This window comes from Lactuca virosa, chromosome 9, assembly GCF_052849685.1.
Source record: "Lactuca virosa cultivar CGN04683 chromosome 9, Lactuca_virosa_CGN04683_v6, whole genome shotgun sequence".
Taxonomy (NCBI): Eukaryota; Viridiplantae; Streptophyta; class Magnoliopsida; order Asterales; family Asteraceae; genus Lactuca; species Lactuca virosa.
Window position 1 is genome coordinate 187960458 of NC_136434.1, and position 15676 is coordinate 187976133.

Consider the following 15676-nt stretch of genomic DNA (forward strand, 5'->3'; position numbering starts at 1 on the left):
GAAACCCACATCTTTCGACTGCAAAGGAGGAGTTATTGCCCTGACTCAATGGTTCGAAAAGATCGAGTCCATTTTCGAAATCTGTTCCTGTTCTGAGGTCAACAAAGTAAAATTCGCCGCTTGCACCTTCGCCAACAGGGCACTAACCTGGTGGAATGGTCGGGTCAAATCCCTAACCCTACCTGTGGCAAATGCTATGGGTTGGGAAAGTTTAAAGGAACTCATGATAGCCGAGTATTGCCCACGAGGCGAGATGCAGAAACTAGAGCACGAACTCTGGAACCTGAGGATGAAAGAATCCGACATTGCTGCCTACACTTCTAGGTTTGAAGACCTAGCGCTTCTTTGCCCGGGAATGGTCACCCCGGAAAGCAAGAAGATAGAGATATACATTTGGGGACTGACACAACCAACCAAAGGAAATGTCTTGGCTGCTAGGCCAAACACCTTTGACAGCGCTAAGTGCCTGGCGCAGACTCTCATAGATCACGGAGTTGATCTTGATAAAGTGGCAACCTCTCCTGAGCCAGCGAAAGGGAGTGGTGAGAAAAGAAATTTCTGGAAGCAGCGGAAGGGCCAGTCTTCACAGGAGCCCTCAAAGAAACAGCAAACGGTGGCAGTTCACGCTGCTACTACTCCTACCGCTGCTCCTGCCACGCAAGCACCTACCAGTAGGTATACTGGTACCCTCCCTTGGTGCAATAAGTGCAGTTATCATCACCGCATCCCTGGTCCATGTCGTGAGATGATCTGCAACAACTGTGGCAAGAAGGGTCACATGGCTCAAAGCTGCAGAACACCAGTCCAACCAACCGATCATGCCTCTGGAGCAGGTGTCGGTAAAGCCTGTTATGGCTGTGGGGAAGTCGGGCATTTCAAGAGAAACTGCCCCAAGGCAACAACAGCAGGTGGCACAGGGAGAGTGCTAACAATGGGTCAAGAAGAGGCAGTTGCAGACCCCACCGTTGTTTCAGGTACGTTCCTCCTCGACAACTCTTATGCATGTATTCTTTTCGATACTGGTGCGGAGAAAAGTTTTGTTAGCCATGCATTCAAACATCTTCTTAAGCATAAACCTCAACCATTAACTGAAACATTTACCGTCGAGATGGCTAATGGTGAGAAAGAGAGCACTAATGATATATACGTAGGCTGTACTCTTACCCTAAACGATCATTCTTTTCCCATCGACATTATGCCAGTCTTCATAAAAAGCTTCGATGTCATCATCGGCATGGATTGGTTGAGCCCCAACCATGCTGATATCCTTTGTTACGAAAAAGCTATCCGCCTCAATCTCTCCCCTGATGAAACTCTCATGATTTACGGCGATAAACTCAGTTCGAACCTCCGTATCATTTCATGCATTCAAGCCCAGAAACTCCTGCGAAAGGAGTGTTATGCATTCCTAGCCTACGTCATTAACGAGAAGCAGGAAGTTAAAGACCTCGAGAGCATCCCCGAAGTATGCAACTTTCCTGATGTTTTTCCCGAAGACCTCCCGGGAATCCCTCCCTAACGCCAAGTCGAGTTTCGCATCGACTTAGTCCCCGGAGCTACCCCCGTAGCTAAATCCCCATAACGATTAGCACAGTCAGAAATGCAGGAGTTATCCAGTCAGCTCAATGAGTTGCTCAGCAAAGGATTCATCACACTGAGTTCCTCACCCTGGGGAGCCCCGATCTTATTTGTGAAAAAGAAGGATGGATCCTTTCGGATGTGCATTGACTACCGAGAGCTGAACAAGTTCACAGTAAAAAACCGTTACCCTCTTCCTCGAATCGATGACCTCTTTGATCAACTTCAAGGAGCCAGCTACTTTTCCAAAATAGACCTAAGATCAGGGTACCATCAGTTGCGAGTCCATGAGAGTGATGTTCCTAAGACAGCATTTCGGACTCGGTATGGTCACTACGAATTTGTAGTGATGCCCTTCGGTCTAACCAACGCACCGGCGGTATTCATGGGCCTGATGAATCGGGTGTGCCGTTCTTTCCTGGACAAGTTCGTAATCGTGTTCATCGACGATATACTTGTCTACTCCAGAAGTGAGGAGGATCATCGACAGCACTTGAGATTGGTGCTGGAAACCTTAAGGACGGAGAAGCTGTACGTGAAATTCTCCAAGTGCGAATTTTAGATTCGAAAAGTAACCTTCCTAGGTCACGTGGTAAGCGAGGAAGGAATACACATGGACCCCTCCAAAATCAAAGCGATAGAGAACTGGTCAGCACCGAAGACGCCCACGGAAATCCGTCAATTCTTGGGTCTCGCTGGCTACTATCTCAGATTTATTCATAATTTCTCCAAAATTGCCAAACCCTTAACCACTCTGACTCGGAAAGGCGTACCCTTTTGTTGGAGTGAGAAGCAAGACACTGCGTTCCAAACATTGAAACGAGCCCTATGCAGCGCACCTATTTTGTCCCTGCCCGAAGGGACGGAGGACTTCGTTGTCTACTGTGATGCATCTAATCAGGGCCTCGGCTGTGTGCTCATGCAACGGGGAAAAGTCATTGCTTATGCCTCAAGACAGCTGAAAGCACACGAAGTCAACTACACAACACACGATCTGGAATTGGGAGCAGTAGTCTTCGCACTGAAGATATGGAGACATTATCTCTACGGAACCAAGTGCACTATTTTCATTGACCATAAAAGTCTGCAGCATATCTTCGACCAGGAGGAGCTGAACATGAGACAACGACGATGGGTTGAGCTACTCAGCGATTACGAGTGCGAAATCCGCTACCATCCCGGCAAGGCCAATGTGGTGGCAGATGCCCTCAGCCGGAAGGAATACTCAGGACATAGAGTGAAGGCGCTGACCATGACTATACATTCCCATTTATCCGCGTAAATCAAGGAGGCTCAGTTGGAAGCCTTAAGACCAGAGAACATGCCGGGTGAAGCCTTGAGAGGAATGGAAAAGAACCTAGAGATCAAGGGAGACGGAGTCTATTATTTCATGGACCGGATCTGGACCCCAAAGTTCGGTGGTTACAGAGAGGTTGTAATGAACGAAGCTCACAAGACTAGATACTCCGTTCACCCAGGTGCGGACGAGTTGTACCTCGATCTCAAGAAACTGTATTGGTGGCCGAACATGAAAGCAGAGATCGCTACCTTCGTGGGCAAGTGCTTGACTTGCACCAAGGTGAAGGTTGAATATCAGAAACCCTCAGGTCTACTCCACCAGCCGGAGATACCTGAGTGGAAGTGGGAGAAAATTTCTATGGATTTTATCACCAAATTACCCAAGTCTCCGAGTAGGTACGACGCCATCTGTGTAATTGTCGATCAGTTGACGAAGTCCGCCCACTTCCTACCAATCAAAGAAACTTTCAAAATGGAGAGACTCACGCGAATCTACATCCAAGAGATAGTCTGACTGCACGGTGTGCCTGTGTCCATTATCTCCGATCGAGATAGCAGGTTCACTTCGAGGTTCTGGCAGTCACTACAGAAAGCTCTTGGAACTAAACTGGATATGAGCACAGCTTACCATCCTCAGACTGATGGACAGAGTGAGAGAACAATTCAGACATTGGAAGATATGTTGAGAGCCTGCGTCATCGATTTCGGCGCGTCATGGGACACTCATCTTCCTTTGGTTGAATTTTCCTACAACAACAGTTACCACACCAGCATCAAGGTTGCACCTTTCGAAGCCCTCTATGGTCGCAAGTGCAGATCCCCTCTGTGTTGGGCTGAGGTGGGTGACACGCAGCTAGCCAAGGGGCAAGTCCCTGACAATACTCTCACTGGTCCAGAAATCATCCGCGAAACCACTGAAAAGATCGTACAAATCCGAGAACGACTTAAGGCCTCACGAGATAGACAAAAGAGCTACGCCGATAAACGACGAAAACCCTTGGAGTTCCAGATTGGAGACCGTGTCCTGCTAAAAGTCTCACCCTGGAAGGGCATGATACGCTTCAGAAAGCGTGGAAAGCTAAATCCAAGATACATAGGACCCTTCGAGATCCTCGCTAGGATCGGTCCCGTAGCCTACAAACATCGTTTACCGCAAGAACTTAGCAACATTCATCCCTTATTCCACGTTTCAAATCTTAAGAAATGCGTATCCGACGAAACCTTTACGATTCCTCTCGACGAAATTGAAATTAACGAGAACCTGAACTTCGTGGAAGAACCAGCCGAAATCATGGATAGAGAGATCAAACAAACGAAACAAAGTCGCATCCCGATAGTGAAGGTTCGCTGGAATGCCAAGCGGGGACCTGAATTCACTTGGGAATGCGAAGATCAGATGAAACAGAAGTATTCGCATCTCTTTTCAAATCCATGATTCGTATTCTATGTTCAAATTTCGGGACGAAATTCCCTCTAACGGGGAGATGATGTGACAACCCGAAACTTTTTCCGTTATCCTTACTCAATTTCCGTTAATCAAATTCGGGTTTTTATTTAATTCCGTCAAATTTGATAGTTTGGGAAAGACTTTGCGTTTAAATAAATCAATTCGGATTTATTTCTGTTCACGTCAGTATTATTTTTGGACTAACGGAATATTCTAAACTTAATGCATCAAAAGAATCGGGGTTAGGATGAATTTGTTGAAGTTCTAGACATGAAGCAAACCGAAAACCTCCTCAAAAAGGAGTTTTCTGTCAAGACCTTAGAGTTTTCGGTCAAGGTGACCGAAAACCCCATCCTACATATATATTTCATGATCATTTGGATCATTCTTTCCTTTTCAAAGCCAGAAAACATCCATTCTCTCTCAAGTATCATCGAGTTCTTCACTTTGATCTTCAAGTTCTCGAAAAATGTAAGTGTTTCTTTCACCTTGAATCGTTGATAGATCTTCCTAACTAGCATCCCCCTTCGATTTCACCCATTAACTTCATCTTTTGGGTTTAATCTTCAAGAACACCAAGAACACACACTAGTGTTTTGGTCCAAAAATCAACTCTTTTAGCCTCTAAATCATAAGTACTACTTTCTGCACTTATTATCTAGTTGAAACTCTTGTTTAAGGCCTTGAAATCGTCATTTTCCAAGAACAAAAGGAGTTTTCGGTATAGTGCATCTCCTTTGACCGAAAACCCTAAAGAAAGGTGCCTTTAAGACCTTAAAACTCACTTAAGGCTTTGGATAAAGCTTAGAACCCCTATGCATGTTTGAAAGCCCTTGAAAATCACCACATGCACCGAATATCATGAGTTTCCGGTCACCTTCATGGACCGAAAACCCTTCATGGACCGAAAACCCTTCATGGACCGAAAACCACTTGGACCGAAAACTTCCCTTAAGTGGCTTTACAACCCCCTTATGCAATCCTAAGTGATTGTAACACTTCCATTAAGGATTTCTTAGTCCTTAAAGTGTTATTTTTTACCTGATTAGTTGATTAAACACTAATTGTATACATATATATGTCATTATATGCTAAATAGGATCCGTACGTGTGCTCAAGACTTCACTTCACACTTAGCATCCTTTTTCCGATCTTACATTCGCATCACTCACTTCAGGTGAGTTCATACCCCTACGTTTTTTCCGAGTTTTTCATGTTTTCAGGGGGGGAATACAAGCAAAAGTACAAGGAAACTTGTGCTCAAATTATCTGATTTTGCATAGAATGATTATATGTTCAGCATGCTTTTAACTCAGAAAACCGTTTTACCAATCGATTAAGAAATCAACTCGTAGAAACAGTTTTCAAAACTAAAGCAAGGAACTTGTAAATCTTATCATAAAATGTGATATTTTATAAAGGATTTATACAAAACATAAACAGGATTTTCGGTACTATTACTTGTAAGTTTGTTATTTTAGGATTGGAGACACGTCCTTGGTAACACTCCACCGGATTCGTGAGTGTAGGACTAGCCCTTATAACCAGAATCTCTTGTAGGGAGAGCGTGACTATTGTGTATAGATCTATACGGGACTGACTATCCCGCACCTAAACTGCTAGCTACAGTTAGGCAGCCATGCCTGGGGTGACAAAGTCATAAAAAGGATACTGGCCCCGTTACGTGCCATATCTAGTTTAATGTATGGTTATAAAACTCGCAACCTAGATAACAGAGATTTACTTTTATAATAATGAAAAAAGTGAACTAACCTCAAAGTAATAACCGATTTGATTACTAGAGGGCATTAGTAATGCCCTTAGGATCTAGTTCACTACTTATTTATTAGTTTTATTTATGTAATAAGGCTAATACATCTCACTGAGAGTAAACAGGGTTTTTCAAGGAAACTACATCTAACGATACAAGTATGGTAGATACTTGTACACCTCATTCCATAATCGATAACCAACTATCAACTTTTAAGGAAAATATAGGATTTTCCTGGGATAACTCAACTTTTCATAAACAGGCTGTTTAACTAATGGATAATCAAACTTCTTTCATAAGAAAATATAAGATTTTCTTGGGAAACACTTTTCAAAGGATCAAAGAAGCATTTCTTTCACCTGAACTAAAACGCTTATGAACTCACCAGCTTTATGCTGATATTTTAAAACTGCTTGTATTCTTAGGGCATCAATAGACAGGTACTCCTGCCAACTTTTGGAGAAGGCGGAACATTCTGAAGTCATGTCTTTTACTTTTGTTAAATGCTGTTATGTATAAACCATGTTTTCAACAATGTAAATATTCTTATTATAATGTAATGGTTGTGTTTACTTCGCTTACTATGATACAACTGTTGTGATACTACACATGACGTCCTCCACCCCGGAACGTTTCCGCCATCGGTTTCGGGGTGTGACAGTGTAAACATGCATGCAAGAGAAGAAGAACGCATAATGGACTTATAAACAATGTATGAAGTTTAAAATTAGTCTTGCCTAAATGGTAGGCGCTAAATTTGGCCATTGGGAAACAAATTTTGATGTGAGGAACCAATTCTAATGAGAAATTGACAAATGATATCAAAGTATTAATTCTCGGTTAACATGCATATATGGATATGGGAAACATCCTCGGTTAATCGGGTTTCGTTCACGGGTTACGGGTCGGTCAATGAGTAATAACGTTGCATGGTTAACGATAGTTTTGAATTGGTGTACGTTGACTAGGTGTTAGTGGAGAATAATTAGGTAAACGTGTGGGTTAGCTTGTTACTGGAAGTCTACCCACTAGTTTAGGAAGTTAGTTGTTCTTTTCTATTCTATCTAATGTTGAAGCTTTCATATCCCAGATGGGATTTTCTTTATATTAAAGTAATACACCAGATAAAATTTCCCAAAATAAGAGTGTCTATCTTCATTTTTGCTATTGTATTTGGGTGTACTTTGATACATATGTATCTGATTTCTAACACTTAGTATAATAGCAAAGGTTGAAGAGGGCCAGTTTTAGAGTCGATTTTCGAAGGAGAGGAACCTTCGGGTGTGGGGTTGCATAAATTTGAGGTCTGATCATACAAGAAGGTTCGAGGGATAGAAGGGGCTGTTTCAAGACTATTTTACAGTAGAAGACGGATATGGTAAAATGTTTCGAGTCGACTGTTGCCATAGGGAGACCTGGAGCACCGTTCGAGATGACGGGGTGACCGCGATAAACACAGGTCATCCATAGTTGTTAGTTGTGATCAAAGGGAAGTATGATATTTAAAGGAAAGTCGAGCAGTAGGTTGTAGGTAGGTCACCGGAAAATTGAGAGATTAACCTGCAGAGATGCAGAGAGAAAACGAACAGAAAAGAGTCGTCAAAGCAGGTGGCTTTGGGTTTGTTTTGTTTTTCAGGTGAAAGAAGACGGTAAATGCAGGTGGCTTTGTTTTCTTGATCGATGGAAGAAGGCTCTAGTTTTATAGAAGTGTTATTCGCAAATGGGTTTTGTGTGGTGACAAACAATAGCTAGGTATGGAGGAATTTCGATGTCACCGAGGTGGAGGTCTGGTGTCCAGGAAAGGTCGAGAATCGAGATGAAACTAAGGTGTTTAAAGGCTTTTGTGAACAAGTGGTATGACGAAACAAATTAAGGGATGATTTTTGGTTAATTTTTTTTTGAAACGGCAAATCTAACCTACTCCTAAACTACACCTTAAATTCACGTATGTCTACAACGGGACTTGAACCCTCAACCTCAAGGAGGGAGGGCAACACCGGATACCGCTGGGCTAGAATCCCTTTGGGTTTCGTTCACGGGTTACAGGTCGGTCAAAGAGTAATGACGATGCATGGTTATTACCAGTATTTTTGATTTGGTTTATGTTGACTAGGTATTAGTCGAGAATAATTAGTTAAACGTGGGTTAGCTTGTTACCGAAAGTCTATCCACTAGTTTAGGAAATTATTTGTTCTTTTCTATTCTATTTATTGTAGAAGCTTTCATATCCCATATGGGATTTTCGTGTTATTGAAGTAATACAACAGAGAAAAGTTCCCAAAACTAAGAGTGTCTATTTTTATTTTTGCTACTGTATTTGGGTGTGCTTTTGATACATACATATCTGATTTCCAACAAACCATAGTTTGTAGGTTGTAGGGACTTTATCTAATGGGTTTGAAAGTGATCACCGTGTGACGTTTTGGAAGTAGTATGAGGTTTTAAATGAAGGACACGAGAGAAAAAATAGGGCAAATGTCATATTAGCCCATCGAACTTTTCGCGTTTTTTTTAAAAGGTCACTAAACTTTTTTTTTTGCACATTAAAGGAATATACTTTCATTTGACCGTTTTAAAATACCCTTATGTAACCTTTTACCGGGTTGAAAGGTAATGTACATGCCACGAGGGAAAATATCGGTGACACGTCATTTAATGAAATGGACACGTGTGGTACACTTACATTAATTTGTTATAAAATAAATCGTTTGCTTTATACAATCCCCTCCCCCTCATTGAAGAAACCCCTCCTCATTGAGAAAACCCTCGTCCCACCATAGTAACTGAAGATCGATGGCTATATTCCTCTCAATCAAAGTTCATTTCCAAGGTGTGTTCATCAACAAACCTTTTTGCTATTCTGATGGTGTTCATCATGTGTTCGACAACGTTGATTTTGTTGGTATGTCATATAATGAGTTTGTGGGTTTTCTTGAACGATTCACACAGGAGAAGTGTGAGAAACTTTATTATTGTCAACCCGATTTACAAATTCCAGAAGGTTTAACCTTGACTTCGAATGAACTTCAATATCAAGAATTTATAGACATTGCTTATCAATGTGGAGTACAAGTTCATGTTTACATGGACCATTTTGGTACTACTGTGCACGTAAGTAAGGCAAATGAAAATTAAAATGAGGATAATTGTTCTGTGAAGTCAAACATGTCAATCGAAGGGGAAGAAGGTATTGACCTAATTGAGTTCATGAGTCCACAAGAAAGCAACATGGAAGGAGTAACCTATGAAGGAGTAAGTCAGGAAAATGGAAATGAGGAGGTCACAGAAGGTGATCCAAAAGATGATGAAGATGATAATGTCCCAGATGTGAAAGGAAAACCGATGTTTAATGAAGACATACCTTGGAAGAAGCAGTTGCCAATTCTAGATATAAGGTTCACCAACCCTCAACAATTAAAATTTATGATTTGTAATTATGTCATAGCAAATGGGTATCAATTGTACTTTGAAAAAAAACGACAGTAAAAGGTTATTGGTTAAGTGTAGTACTGGTCAATGCACATTTAGGCTGTGGGCATCATGGATGAGTAAGGAGCAGTCATTCCAAATCAAGTCCCTTATCATTGACCATAATTGTGCAAGAAAATTTAAGTTAGGGTTAATTGTCAATTACAGATGGATTGGTAGTCATTTCACCAGGGAAGTTCTTGAGAATCAGAAATTTAATGTTAGGATGTTAAAGGAGGAAGTAAAGACTAAATTTGGCATAGAGGTTAGTATGGGACAATGTAGGAAAGCTAAGCAACATGCAATGTCTCTTGTCGAAGGTACCATAGTGGATATGGTGAAGAGATAAAAAGGTCTAATCCAGGGTCAACAGTCAAGTTGTTTGTGAACTCTATGCCAGATGGGAAAACTTACTTTAGCAGGATATATATATATATATATATATATATATATATATATATATATATATATATATATATATATATATATATATATATATATATATATATATGTTTTCATGCACTAAAAGGAGGGTTGGAGAAGTGGTTGTAGAAGGATAATAAACTTAGATGGGTGTTTTCTAAAAGGAATGTGTATTGGTCAGTTATTATGTGTTGTTGGTAGGGATGGTAACAATCATATATACCCAATAGCTTGGGCTGTAGTTTGTGTTGAAAATAAAGACAACTGGAAATGGTTCTTAGAAAACTTGCAAGAAGATCTGCATCTTGAAGGTGGGTTTGGTAATACATTGATGTCAAATCAACATAAGGTATGTTTCTACTTTATAATGCCATACCTAATTTCTTTCAAATGTGATATACTTCTGAATATTATGATGATGTAAATGCAGGGGATAATTGAAGTAGTTAAAGATTTATTTCCAGAGATAGAACATAGGCAATGTGCCATACATGTTCTTTCCAATTTCAAGAAGAAATTCCCTGGGGCTCAATAGGAAGCATGAATGGGAGTGCAATGTGGCCCCCAACAGACTACATACCACCTTTGCCACCTTTGAAAAGGAAGATGCCAGGGAGATCCATTACTAAGAGAAAAAGGGACAGTACTGAGGTTAGTGGATTACACAGAGTATCCAAGGCAGGGAAAAAGATGGTCTGTGGTGTTTGTAAGAAATCAGGCCACAATAAGTCAACCTGTGATGCAGTGTCAAAGGCCCAAAAAAGTCAGGTCAAAAAAAGGAAGGCAGAAGGTGAAGGTGAAACTAGTGCATTAAAGAAAGGGAAGGGTCAAGGGCAAAGGGCAAAGGGGGAAAAAGGAAAGGGTGAAGGTGATACTGAAAGTGGAATTGGTTTCAAAACGGGAGAAGGTGAATGTGGGTCAACTAGTGGTGTGACTAAGAAGAATGGTAAAGAAGTAGGTACATTGAAATTAAGGAAAAAGTCAGAGAGGATACTAAAGAAAAAGTTGGCAAAAAAGGTTACAGGCAAAAACGGTGAATGTGATACATCAAGCAAACCAATGGACTTGGATTAAAGCTGTTTTGTTTTTGGAGTATGTTAGTTACAATGTAAGGTCTTTATTAAAAGTGTCTTGATGTTATGGTCTTGTTTAGTTTGTTAACATGTCTTTAAAACACCAAGTTATGACATTAATGAATACATGGATGTATGATGTTTGTTATTCGTTTGAAACATGAATGTTAGTTTCTTTAGTTTAAAACATAACATGAATGTTTGTTTATAATTGTACTTCCAAGGTAATTCGACATAACAAATAACAATCATATAACAATGTACTTCCACATAACAATGTGGTAGCACATGGGCACATTTCATTACAAAGCATAACATCATATGCAAAGCAAAACAATGGTTATAATAGGAACTACATTTCATTTCATTCATCCATTACAACTGAGGTTATTGTCTTACCAAAAACCCCCAAAAATTTGGTTCTAAAAACCAATACATCGTCAATGGGCACCACTAGTCAAAATAACCAACAACACATAATCTAATACATACATATAATACTAGCAGATGACGAAATTAGACAAAAAGAAACAACCTTCGACAACCATGATAACCCAAAAGAGACTAATCGACATCGTGATAGCTACGAACTAAACTACACCCACCAAAATCCCCATCCACTGCAGTCGACGCAAATACGAACCCCGATCAACGACATCACTGCAACTCCAACAACACCCATCATGCTCACTATCATTTTCAAGTAGCGTATCTCCTCCCTAAAATCGCCAAGCTGTTGTCGCACCTCATCTCTCAATTCCTCCATCTGCACTTGGATTTCCATGGCATGAAGTTCGGAATCAGTTGGTAAGTCTAGTTCCGAAACTCTGAAACCACCATAAGAGAAGCTTTGTTCTGAGGCCATCTCCTTGACTTATAGGTGGGAAAAAAACGAAGTCGGTGGTATTATGTGAAGGTTACGGATTAGGGTAACAAAGTGGTGGGGAATACGGATTTAGGGGAAGACGGTTTTATAAGGGGGACCATTAACGATGACTTGGCAATTCTTGGGTACCAAGATTACAACAGTAATATTCCACGGTGGTGCCACATGTCACGAAAATATTGGATAAACCTTTTACAATCGGTAAAATGATGTAATTAAACGGTCAAATGAAAGTATATTCCTTTAATGTGCAAAAAGAAATAGTTTAGTGACATTTTAAAAAAAAACGCGAAAAGTTCGATGGGCTAATATGGCATTTGCCCAATAAAAAAGGAGGAAGAAGTGAAGCAGGATGATCAGTGTAATTAAATGCACCGTTGGTAGTCATCACGGAATGGTAGAAATATGGTAGAAGGAGATGAAGATTTAAGGTGTGGGTATACTGGTATATAAAAAAATTATAAATAATACCTGAAAATAAAAGTATCATATGAATTTAGTTAAATCTAACAGCATTACGAAAAACTTGACAATAAAATATTTTAGGGACTATCCGAGTCAAAATTGAAAAAGCTGGACTAAATCCATAAATTTAACATAACCACATGGACCATTTATATAATTTATTTATTCATTTATTTATTTGCATGATACTAGAGGAGTAAACGTTGCTTTTCATTCTATATCCTCCTGCAACGTCTTGAATTTTAAAAATCTATATATATTCACATCAATACCCCAATATTTTCTCACATCATCCCCCCAAACTCTCCTTTCTCCTCAAAACCGTTATATCAATGGCAAGCAAGATCTTGATCATCGGAGGGACCGGATACATCGGAAAGTATTTAGTAGAGGCAAGCCTCAAGGAAGGGCATCCAACTTTTATTTGGACAAGACCAAGCACAACTAAAGGTGACGAAAAAACCAAGCTTCTAGACGATTTCGAAAGTGGTGGTGTTAAACTAGTTTATGTACGTATCATAATAATGTTACATAGTTTAATTATGATAATGGTTTTTATTGAGTGTGTATATGTTACATATATATTTATGTATTTATATGGACTCTCTCAGGGAGATCTTGAGGATTATGACAAGTTGTTGGAGGCAGTGAAGAAAGTTGATGTTGTGATCTCGACAGTAAGTGGGAAGTCCGCAGCTGCGCAAGGCGAACTAATTAAAGCCATTAAAGTAGCTGGAAATATCAAGGTACACTTTTCAATTGAATTACACTATTGTGGTAATAATATAACTTTTATAATCAATTTGATATACTGATTATTTACAAATAATTTGGAGAAAAAAAAAATTTCGATTTAACCCGTAGGCCATAATTTACGTACATCATATCATATGATGTTTCGACCTCTTACCAAAACGTGCACAAAAATCGTTCCTAATCGAACTCGATAGAGATCGGTCCAGTAAAGTTAGTGTAAAGAAACGAGGTCCGATCCAAAATATGAATATGGGCTAGAAAGGGGTCTAGAATGGATTCTATAAGATCCAAATTTTGTGAAATTATCTTTTATTAATGACAAAAATATTAGAAAAATTAATTCCTTTTGTGTGCCTCTTATTATAACTCAATTTTCAATGTGTTTCCTATAGGGGTGTCGATTGTTGACACAACACGACAAAAATACACGACACGAAACGAAATTGAGACGAAACTGAAATTCGAATTCGTGTTTGTGTCGTGTTCGTGATAAGTGTAAAAAACACGATGTCGTGTCGTGTCGTGTTCATGTTTAAAATTCTACACGAAATTGACACGATTTAATATTTATTTGTCGTGTTTGTCGTGTTATGTATGATTAAATACTAATTAAATAAACTAATTTTTTTATTATGTTATCTTTGTCGTGTCATGTCGTGTTTGTCGTTTTTTTAATCGGTTTGCGTGTTGGTTAAAAGAAACACGACATCGTGTCGTGTCGTGTTCGTGTTACATAAAACATTGTCGTGTCGTGTCGTGTCAGACAAAAACACGACACGATGACCCGATTTGCCACCCCTAGTTTCCTACAAGCTATAAAACTAACTTAGAAATACTGAACTATATTTATTAGAGATTTTTACCTTCGGAATTCGGAATCGATGTGGTCCATGGTATTTTGGATGGAGCAGTCGACCCAGCCAAGAGCATCTTTAAGGGTAAAGCTGAAACTCGTAAGACAGTCAAAACTGAAAATATCCCACATACTCTTGTAGTATGCAATGGTTTTGCAAAATATTTTCTACCCAAAATCGGCCTAATGAAGACCGAAAAAGCAATTACCATCCTTGGGAACGGAACTATAAAAGGTACAACTTCTAATGCATAATGTACAACAAGACGATGCATGTGGGAAAAACTCTAATATTTTTCCAATATATCTAGCTGTTTTCGTTAAAGAAGAGGATATAACATTGATTACTATCAAAACAGTCGACGACGTACCTTGATCAAGGCACTCATATTTAGACCTCCAGGCAATACAATGTCATTTAATGAAGTTGTTTCCATGTGGGAAAGCAAAATTGGCAAGACCTTTGATAGGACATATGTTACCGACGAGCAAGCTCTCAAAGATATTGAAGGTCAGTCCAAACAAAAGATGCATTTTTCTTAGATAATATATTATTAGATAAGCCTTTCATACTAAATAATTAGTATATTACTAATGTCATTAGATTAAGAATTTTTAAACTCTTATATAATTATGGCACGGACTTGTCACTAAAATACGATCAGTCCATGGTATAATTAGACAAGAGACCAAATATTCCTAATATAATAGTAAGACTAGTATTATATTAATTTAATATGAAAGACATATCTAATGACATACTATTTAATACATTTAGACTGGTTAAACATTTATATGTTTTTTTGTAAAAAAATAAATATTCTTATTTTGCAGACTCTCCCGGCAAGATCATCATGTCGTCTATATCGTATTCGACTTTTGTGAAAGGAAGTGCAACCAGCTTCATAACTGAACCTTCATTTGGTGTGGAGGCTAGTGAACTCTACCCAGATGTTAATATCACCACAATCGATGAATATCTTAATGAATATGTTTAAATTATTTGTTTCATTTGGCATAAGAATCATATGTCATGGTTATTATTTGCTATGCTTTTATATTGTCGTGTGCTATACGTATGTTGCAACTTGTTATCTTGTCGTATGTTGTCCTATGTTGCAACTATTTATCTTGTCGAATGTTACAACTCGTTGTATCATCTCATATGCTCTATGTTTTATATTCGTATCATGAGTTTTATGTAATTTACCAATTGTTCTTTATTGTTTTTATCGTATCTTAATTTGTTTTAATGTATTAAGCTTTTAATAACATAAACTGTTCATTAAGACAACTATATAACAGTTAGCGTATATTGCTCAACATCTAAAATTAAAAAAATGTCTAACACCAACTGAAAAAGAGAAATCAAATATCCTACTACCTTTTCTTCCTACTAATCTTCCTACATTTGAAGTTTTGAACGGTTATATAAGGAAACGTAAGGTTTGAAAAAATGTCAAAAACTATCTTTGACTACTAGCTGAAAAGCTAACTGATAACTGAAAAGTTAGATTCTATCTTATAAGCTAGCTCATAAAAATGACATTCGAGTATATATATATATATATATATATATATATATATATATATATATATATATATATATATATATAGAGAGAGAGAGAGAGAGAAAGAGAGAGAGAGAGAGAGAGAG

General features: G+C 38.8%; 1 pseudogene; it reads left to right on the plus strand.

Moving 5' to 3' along the window:
- The first annotated feature begins 12742 nt into the window (after positions 1-12742).
- LOC145141205 (isoflavone reductase homolog A622-like) lies at positions 12743-15030 on the plus strand (annotated as a pseudogene).
- The last annotated feature ends 646 nt before the right edge of the window (positions 15031-15676 follow it).